This window comes from Mytilus californianus, unplaced genomic scaffold, assembly GCF_021869535.1.
Source record: "Mytilus californianus isolate M0D057914Y unplaced genomic scaffold, xbMytCali1.0.p SCAF_16, whole genome shotgun sequence".
Lineage (NCBI taxonomy): Eukaryota > Metazoa > Mollusca > Bivalvia > Mytilida > Mytilidae > Mytilus > Mytilus californianus.
This window is the reverse complement of record NW_026262648.1, coordinates 989,475-1,000,371: the sequence shown is the minus strand read 5'-3', so window position 1 is coordinate 1,000,371 and position 10,897 is coordinate 989,475.

Genomic DNA, 10,897 nt, shown 5'->3' with positions numbered 1-10,897 from the left:
AAACAAAATGGCGACCAGAAACTATTTTTTAAACTATTTGGCTAATTTTAAACAAAAGTCTATGATTTGAGTATATAAAAAAAACTTGATGGCCTGTCATTGATTCTGTTTGTCCAACTTAAAAAAAACCAAAAAAATAACCAAAAGAAATTACATAAAAGATTGACTTCATGCCAACAAGATTCGGCGTAATACTGTTCAATTCGGAAAACAAAAATGCTTTTTCAACACAAAAGTGTAACCACTATTAGTGTATTAATAGCAACTGTCGGTGACTGATACAATATTATCGTAATTATTACATGTACGGGCATATTTAAAATCGATTACTCCTTTGCCTGTTATCGGTGTTAATACGATCCGAACGAAAAGTTGAAGGTGATCTCATGTGATCCGGATCGATTCGGTAGGGTGAGCATATCCTGCACCACATGTAATAACATGTTAATAACAAAAATATTATTTTAAAAACATGATCATTGAAGAATTTTGAAGATAAAATTAAGGAAATTGAAATATATCAATATAAAAGTATAAAAGACTTATGAACATTGTTTTTTCGCTTTGATATTTAAAATGTATTACAAAAGACTTCTGGAAATCGCTTTTATGAGGACAATAAAAGCAATACCAACAGCTCTTGTCAGAATTTAATTTATCATGATAGATGAAGATGTAATTTGCCTAGTTAGCAATTCATCTTCTTTGAGTCCATTAAACCGCTTTTGAAATCTTTTGGTAGCCTGTACTACTCGATGATGTACGCTAGTCGATCCTCGATATATGGTAGTGTGAATCATCCCGCTAGTCCGTCAGTCAGGTTGTTAGTTGGTCTGTCCATTAGGTCGATGGTTCGTTCGACCGTATCAGGTGAATGTTTTGGTTAAAGTTTTGCTGAGAGGTACAACATGTTTATAAAAATATCGAGATATGATATGATTGCTAATGATTATAAAAAAGAAGATGTTGTATGATTGCCAATGAGACAACTCTTCACAAGAGACCAAATGATACAGAAATTAACAACTATTGGTCACCGTACGGCCTTCAACAATTAGCAAAGCACATACCGCATAGTCAGCTATAAAAGGCCCCGAAATGACAAATGTAAAACAATTCAAACGAGAAAACTAACGGCCTAGTTATTGTACAATAAAAATGAACAAAAACAAATATACAACACATCAACAAACGACAACAACTGAATTACAGGCTTCTGACTTGGGACAGGCACATACATACTGAATGTGGCGGGGTTAAGCATGTTAGCGGGATCCCAAACCTCCTCCTAACCTTGGACAGTGGTGTAACGGTACAACATAAGAACGGACTATAAAAATCATTCGAAAAAGGCTTAACTCATCAGATGGATACAAATAGAAATACATCTAACAAAAACACAGAGTGGACGTGTCTGGGTACTTGTGCATCCCAACAACAAAAAGACAATAAGTACAGATCTGAGAGTACTTGCAGTTACTGACAGCTAGTTCAAAGCCAATAACAACTAATAAAAAAATCATGCATCTAAGACTACATTATTATTCATTACACATCCATTATCTAATGAGACAACTATCCATCAGATTTCAATGAAGTGGATATAAGCAATTATAGGCTACACTACGACCTGACCTTAAACAAAGGAAAAAAGACTCATGACACTTTACTGAGCCAAGATCCCGGTTACGATGGTTACATTGGAGATCTCACGACGGACGATGGACGGACAGGAATAGATACGAAAATTTCAACACTTTATCGGATGACACAATAAAAACAAACAAACACAAAAAGACAAACCAACATTTACTTTTGTGTATTATGTAAAACATAATATATATATATTAAATAAGATTTAACACAACACAACTTTCGCAAATCTTTGGCATTTTAAGCACTTACTAGTACATTTGTAGCAGATGCACTAGTTTGAACTAAGATTGACGTCTATGTCTAGTCTGGCAGATCGGTGAAAAAATTGTGGGTTTGATGATAAAAGTACCAAATTTGGCATGGCAGTAGTTCTTGGTGTTTCAAATAATATTAGCTATAGACCCACCTTGAAATTTCAAAATGGCGGCCTTTTCAAAGATGGCCGCCATAATATATAAAAATCAACATATATCACTTATACAAGGTCAAATTTATGGTCAAATTTGACATGGCAGTAGTGCTGGTTGTTTTGAAACATATTAGCTATGAACCCACCATGAAAATTCAATATGGCGGCTTTTTCCAAGATGGCCACCACAAAATATCGAAATCAACAAATATCACTTACATTAGTTCAAATTTGTCATGTTAATAGTTACAGGGTGCTTCGAACAATATAAGCTATGGACCCAACTTGAAATTTCAATATGGCGGATTTTTTCAAGATGGCCGCCATAAGATATCAAAATCGACAAAATTCCCTTACAAGGTTACAAAGTGTTTTGTTCTGACGTAAATTGAGTAAAGCTTAGTGCTTTATAACACCAAGTGCATGCCACATTTATTTACTTAAGCCAAACATAAAACGATTTGTGAGGAAAGTAAAGAAATATCGTAACTACGCTACCGTTCTGGCAGAACAGAAGTCTACAAAGAGTGATCACGTATAGACACTGGTGTAATTCCAATATTTAATTTAAACTTAACTAGAATGTATACTTCTCGAGTCGAACAGTTTTCTCTTTTATCAAGTGGTTCAGGACATCGTAATTAGTTACGGATCTAAAATATGCAGAAGTATCAGGCTTGACAGGCCATTAACATGGCAGGTGCTTGCGTCTTTTGTGTAGTGAATATTTCGGTTTTGTAATTCAACAAGCAACCATAACAATTTGTTTATATAACGACGATACTTAAAAACGCTGCACATGCAGGTAGTTCAGGAAGAAAGAATGTAGATAAAGTCTTTTCAACAGTCACTAAAAACATTAGTTAAGAATCGTTTGGCCAAATATTCAGATGCAGTGGAGATATTCCATTAAGGTAAATATGACATTATCCATTTCAAAGTTACTTCTGTTTTATTTCTATATTATTCTTTAACATTACATTAAACTGAATTAAAACCATCTCATTATGTATATAGGCCTTCTGTTGGATGCTAGGACATGGAAAGGAGGAGGTACAGTCTACGTTTGTCGTTTATGAATGATCAAATTATCCATTTATCTACAGTACTAAAAATTCAACATTAAACTATGTGGTTCGTCCTACGAAACCTGGTGATTTTACAACATCAGTCGTGGACACTATTGACAACAACAAGAGTTTAACTACGGCTAACGAATCGTTCCATAGTACAATTTCAGTATTTCAGCATTTTCTTAGTCACACTTGGCAAATTCGTCATAACCTTTTGCTTTGAAATTTATGCATGCGTTTCATACTTACATCTAATAATAACCGTTTTATAGACATGCACTCTGTCAATTGTCTTACCAGAAATACATGTATGTCAACCTGGTATAATTACTCAATTGTGCAACACTATCCTTGCATGGTATAAATAAGTTAACAAAATGATAACACAAATGGCTTGAGGAAGATTATAATGAAAACGTTAAATATGTCTGGACAGCATTCCAAGCATGTGAGCCAAGACAAATGGTCATCAGCCTTTATATATCAGTCCGCATTGACCAATGTTACAAAAAGAGATCAAACTTGTCACAAAGATTCGACATTCCATGAATATAATCCAGCAATGTGTTATTTTTTTCCGAGACATGTATCAATTATCACTTGTGATCAATTGTTTTTTGTTTTTGCAAAATCGGAACAGTGGAACTGGCCAAACATATTTCGAGCAGAAAAAATAGTTTTGTTTAAGGTCCTTATATAGAAATGGCATCTTTCAGAACCTGATGTGATTGGTTAGAAACAGTGGAAGAACAAGTGTTCGATCAAGAAAACAAAGTACTTATTGAATAGCAGTCTTTTTAGAGGCTCTCATGCATCACGAACAAGACATTTCCATAAGGTTACAGTATGTGTATTTCTCATTCTTATGCAAAAGATCCTGAATTTTTACTGAGGAACGGGACCCTGGTGAGAACTATCTAACATTGAAAAAAATGGAGTAATGGAAGGGAAATATAAAGCCCACTTAACCACAACTGGTCTGCAACATTAAAGATTGAACTGGACATTTTGATGTGAGATAATTAAGAAAATGGTCCTTCTAGGTTTACAAAGATTCTATTATACTACTTATTCATCGGTTAATTGCATTAAACTAATGGCTTCCAGTACCCCTGCGCGATATTATGACATTTAACTATACAGTTTAAGTGTTGCAATCGTAATTTGAAAATGGTAAATGTAGATTAATCCCAAAAGCAGAATTACACACTTGTAAAAGGTATGGCATTCCAATTGGCTATCAACATCGCACAACTACAGCATTTAAAAGTATTTTGTCAAAAAATGGCCTTAGTAATTAACAAGATTAAACCCACCTTTGAAATAATATAACTTGATCAGGTACGCCACATGTTCTACACCAGGAACGTCTAAGAGCAAAAACACAACATTCTCAAAGCATGTGAAAGCTTTAGGTGGGGGAATGTTTCGGTCTTTTACCCAGAGTGTTACTTCGAGGAATGCGGATGGCATATGCCTATTGGATATTTATCACAGAGGTGTCAGATTTTGTAATGAGGTAATAAAATGTGGATAATAGATATAAAACAGATGTCACGTCAGAAGAAAATGTCAAGGACAATGATGTTATATACGGTCCTGTTTAAAATGTGCTGGAGAATGAGGCAAACACTGAATGGGCTGTCCTAAAGAATCATTTGTAAACTGCTGCGAACATATGTGTTGTTGTTTAGATGATAAAACGATAGAGAAGATACTTAGGCACTCAAAAATCATTAGTAAAACAAAAAAGATAAGAACATGGAAAAAAACGCAAAAAAAAAAAATGCTTACACAAATCACTACACAAAAATCTAAAAGAAAAACCAACCCCACCGAAAACCGGGGATGATCTAAGGTACTCTAGAAGGGTCATACCTAGGTACTCTTGTTTGTATATATTGATGAGTCATATCCAGTAATTAGGCATATATATTTTATAATAGTGGATTTAAAAATACCTCTTTTCTCACCCTTGGAACCACAAAATTTAAAAACATGTAAAAACCATTGGTCTATGTAAATAATCCTAAGCTTGACCGAAGGTGAACATTTGAAATGAAGTAAGGTTTTCCATGCCGAAACTATGAATAAACAAGAATTTCACTGGTTGACAACACAGACATTGAAAAATAAAGAGCAAATAACTCAACATTGAAAGCAAAAGTTCATTTGCATCAAAACTAGGGATCAACACAGGTGTTAAGAAGGGTGTGTAGTTTCATGCCAACTGGTAACATTCGCGATGTTACTCATTTCAAGTAGAAATTCGGTGATTAGTAGTATTTATTTCTCATCTTGATGTTACCACAATAGAGGGAAAAGAAAGGATTATGGCAAGGAGAAGTGGAACATTCCCATTATCATTTGTGACTTAGATGGTACTAAACGGTCAACATATTTTGATGGCGTCCTGAAAACGTTCAAACGTTTCCATTTATGGGATCTTTGATTACATTGCCATGCAAGAAGAATCAATGTATCATGAAAACGCTTTCTCTAGAATATTGTATGAACTGCAAAGTGCAATTCGATAGAAGAAATGAATATCATCAAAGCATTGTCTCATTTTTGTTCATTTTCACTTTTTGGCGGCCATTTAGAAATTTTCCGCCATTTTGAAAAAAAAACCAAAAAAGTTGAATTTAACGTCATGACTTACTAGAAACGTTCGATTACATTTTATATGTTTTTAAAAGAAATGGTTTCTATAATATTTGCTCTAATTTATACATGGTTGTGAAATTTGGACTGATTGGCAGACATCTTGAAAATAGCCGCCATATTGAATTTTTCAGAGTGGGTCCATAGCTTAAATTGACAACCAAATATATATTTACAATTGTGCAAAGTTTCATGCTTTTATCATCAGACCCACAATTCTTCTAAAGATATGCACGAATCAGCTGGACTACAAGTGATATTTTCATTTAAGGCGGCCGATTTGTCCAAAAAAGGTGACGAAAACCTTTCCCAAATTAAGGTAACACGATACCAAATGGCATATCTCCCGGTTTCTAAATTTTTTGGCACACTTGTACTTTGATTCGAGTTACATCGGAATATAAAATAAAAAGTGGGGTTCACCATTTTTGTTTTTTTGTAATTTTCATAAGAAAACGTCAATTTCGGCGACGAATTTACATAGATATAAAGGGAAAATGTCCATTTTTGATATAGTTTTGTTAGATTTTTCAACGGATGGCTATGTTCTTATATACGAAGAAAGACCAAAAACTAACATAATATCCACGATTGCATACTGATTCAAAGCATGTATAGAAACACATATGTCTCCATCCTTGTTTTTTTAAGACTCAGAGGTATTGACAAAAATATGTAACCGGATCTGAATGTTTTTTTTTAATTTTATTTTCATTTCATTTGTCGGGTTTCGTAAATTTCTTACTTATTTAATATAACATTCCATTGATTTAATTTTATTTCGTTCTAACTGGATGCACATTTATCTTTTCAAAACTGAATCTACCACTCAACTCTACGAAACTAGGCAAATGTGGTGCCACCGCTGCATCAAGTGCTTCAAAATTTGATTATGTATATAGTGATGTTGAAGTACAATTTGAATGGATTGATTGATGGTTGTCTAACGTCCAATGGAAAATATTTTATGCATGCTCGGGACGATATAATACAATTTGAAATAGTTGTGTCCAAAGGACACATTTGATGCACCTTTCAGTAAAGGTTTAACATTCTGTTAGTTGTGAAAATTTTAAAGAAAATCAATATTCTGATAAAATTCACATTCTAAATATAGTATACTTTGTATGATGTAAACATGTGAGTTGTGTGCGTAGTTAATCGGACAAACCTTGCAAACTGTATGGAAAATTTCACTTAAGAAGACAAAGTTCCACATTCTGTCATTCATGGAAAATTATACAAAAAACACTTGAGAATATAAAAGTATTAATACACTCGCCGCAATATAAAAAAAATCAAGCTTGAACATGTAGGAGGATGAGTAAGCCGGACTTTGCGTGCCTTTGTATGTTATCAAAATACCTAATTCAGCAACCTGTAATTTTTTTTTAAAAACAACCCAATATCCTGACAATATGCGTACCCTTAGTATACGAACAAAACCAGGTACATAATTCAAAAGCTGAAGCTTAATAAATGCAGTTCTAAGAAATTAGCCGTATAAACCCTATATATATCAAGTGCGGCACAGACGCTTCAATCATTTTTTCGAGGGATCAAAATAGATATTAGCGTAACTATATGATGATGGTAACATCTACCTCATTTGGTCTTTGATGGAACGTTGTCTTATTGGTAATCATACCACATCTCCTTATTTCATAAAGTTTTGAGTTTTCTCGTGAAATACAAGAAGTTTAAAGACATTAACAAATATGTACTAGGTGACTGAAATATGTTACTGTTATAAATAACATCTTAGTTACTATTGTTGTGAACATTATCATTTTAAAGATTTGATACTGGCTATGATACATATACTTATTAACTTTCCAATTCAAGGGACTTAAGAATCTTTACTAAAACTACAACTTCGCAGTGAAAAATACTCGTCCATCCTGCATTAGTTATGGGTTATCTAGATGTCTTTGGTTTTGTGTGTCGTTAATCGACCAGTTGCTGTCTTGTTATATATCCCACATCTCCTATTATTAACACAAAGAAATACCAACACTTATTTTACAAACGTACTTGTATAATTGTAATAAAAACTCCTGATAAGACTACAAATACCCTCGGCCGTTTTAATAATAAAGGTTAATGAAAATATTTGTAATATGTTTGCGTTTGAAGCGCTTTTCTGGATTTAACTCCATCAAAGCACGATCATTCATATATAGTGCGGCCATGATATTTTAATGAATCGTTAGATTGTAAATTTTGGAAAAAAAATCTATTTCAGAATGGAATTCACAAAAAAATATGTAACGGGAAATGAATGATTGGATTTTATTTCTTCCTAACCGAGTTCACATTTAGTGTTGACATCTACTCTGCTTGTATGGTACATTTTTCGCTAAATTCTATCTGTATTCTTTCCATATAAATTTTCTTTTTCTATTTAGCTAGCGGCATTTTTCGGCGACCATTTTTGAACGAATGTGTTTCTTAACAGAATTGCAATAATAGTGGTACAATTTCACTTATTTTCAAACATTTTCCTGCGTTTCTTTAATTTGGATTTCTACTTTCAAAACAAAATTTCACGGGGAAACGGCATGAATCATAGATAAGACTTTATTGCAAAAAAACAAAAAACAAAACAAAAACAGAGCAACCCAGAATAAAAAACTCAGTCTGTTTTGCATAAGAATATATATATAGATGTACACATGCTTGCTTAGAAACAGAACATTTAAAAAGATATATTGAAATGTAAAGAATGAGAGAAAGAACGAGAGGAAGACGACGAAGCAATAAATGTCATATAATGTATTGCATCAAACCTCTCGGCACTCTGCATCTATGCAAAGTTACGATTGAAAATGTTTAACAAAAATAAAAGTTATTTTATTATTTTATTATTTTCGCGATAAAAGTACAGCGTAGGGCCTACATTTGCAGATTTATTTCCTAAGTCTGATATGATTCTAAACGATATAAAATGTCCATATTTAGGATATTATGAATCGTGAAAGTTTTAAAATAGTGCGAACATTTTACACGATTATGTAATACAAATATTATATATAAGTATTTGTTTTTTATTCAAATTTGTTTTTTTTTTTCTAATTTTTGTTCTTTCATTTGAATTGCATCTATGTAAAGATTTTGATTGAATATGATACGTATAGAAAGCGGCGCTAAAATGAAAGTATTCTTAATAGACAATCATATATATTTGCACATTTGAAATAAAGAAAAAAATAACTTTCAACTATTTTATACCAGACTGAGTCATCATTGTTTGTTTAATTCGTTCTAAGTTATTATAAAACATCAGGTTTCAAGTTTGCCGTCAATTTCATGGATGTCGACAACAGCAGGAACGATAACTCTTGGCGTAACGTCATTCGGTATCGTGTAACCTTAAATGACCCTAGGTGTTGATAGATTTATAAAATGTATATACGTTTCCACAATCTTTCAGGCGAACATAAACTGATATATCCGAAGCTTTAATCCTTCGTTTTATTCAAAACATCATAGTAAATTTTGTCGCTAAATCACTATGATTTGTTTGTAAGAACAATTTTCCTTAAAATAACTTATTTGATCAGTCATTCGTATCAAGTCTGGATGAATTTCCTAATGTTATTTTACCAAGAATTTTCCCCTGCACATGAATATTAGCTTTAGAAGTTGAGTGCGTGTTAATCCTTAGTCATAAATCATGCCATTGAATTTGTTTTTAAGACAAATAAAGATTTGTATATCATTGAGTAAATGTCAATTTATCGTATTAGACTGCAGGAGTCTTTTTTTAAACAATGAAGTATGATTCAAAACTGTGGTTTTACTCAATCATGTAAAGCAATAATCCAAGATTTCAATAATGTATATCATATTTGTTTTTTCGTTTATTGTTTTGTTAAAAAATCAGGCCGTTAGTTTCCTCGTTTGCACTATTTCACATTTGTCATTTCGTGACCTTTTATAGCTAGCTATGCAGTATGGGTTTTGCTCATTGTTGAAGGCCGCACGGTAACCAATAGATGCTAACTGTCTACGTCGTTTGGTCTCTGTTGGAGAGTTTGTTCAAAGAAAGTTATACCACGTCTTAATATTTATATACACTGTACGCCAACATTTGCATTATTTTTATATTACGGCGTCTGCATCAATTGTTTTCAACTATGGTTGCTAGTTAGTATTCTCAAACTGTTTCTACAATTCATTTTGTAGAGTTTATATATTTTAAAGTAATTGCATGATTGTCAGCGATGGTGTACAATTCTTCAGTGTTGATGGTAGATTATCATTATTCAACATTTTATCATGTAAACCTGCAAATGCCATCTATTCAAAGGCTTGAAAAAGGTCGTTCACTCTCTCGTTCTGTGGGTGCAACCAAATTCATTCTGTCTTGTTTTGTTTAGTCGAATGGTACATGTATAAAAAGTTGCTACGATTAGAAAGAAAGTGTATATTTGAGTGTCAGTTTAGTTATGCGAATACATTATGACATTATACAGGCAAGGATACAGTAGATCCTACCTTGGTGGCGTGTCCTTTTGCCAAACAAAATCTAAAATTAGAAACAATGTCGGGAATGAGAAAATGGACTTTTAAAACGATGCTAAACCCATATATTTGATTGAATGGTATTAGTATCAAGTCAAGGATCGATATGGCAGTCAATCGTTATTTAGTAATGGTCAGTACTTTGAGTATCGCATTAACAGCAAGAAAATATGTAACAATCACAGCTTACTATTCCGTTCACAGAGAAAGGACACAACACCTGCATAAATATTATTACATTTTTACTACCACTATATATGATGTTAAATATTTTATGATTTTTGCATTGTGTATATATTTGTATTGTATTGTTTTATATCCCTTTAACCCCTCGGGGTTTAATGTGCATTTCATTAATAAATAAACATAAACGTTTCCGTTTCCTAAACAATGTCCAACCGCTATACTTTACTACCACTATATATGATGTTTAATATTTTATGATTTTTGCATTGTGTATATATTTGCATGGTATTGTTTTATATGCCTTTAACCCCTCGGGGTTGAATGTGTTTTTTATTACTAAATAAACATAAACGTGTCCTTTTCCTAAACAATGTCCAACAGC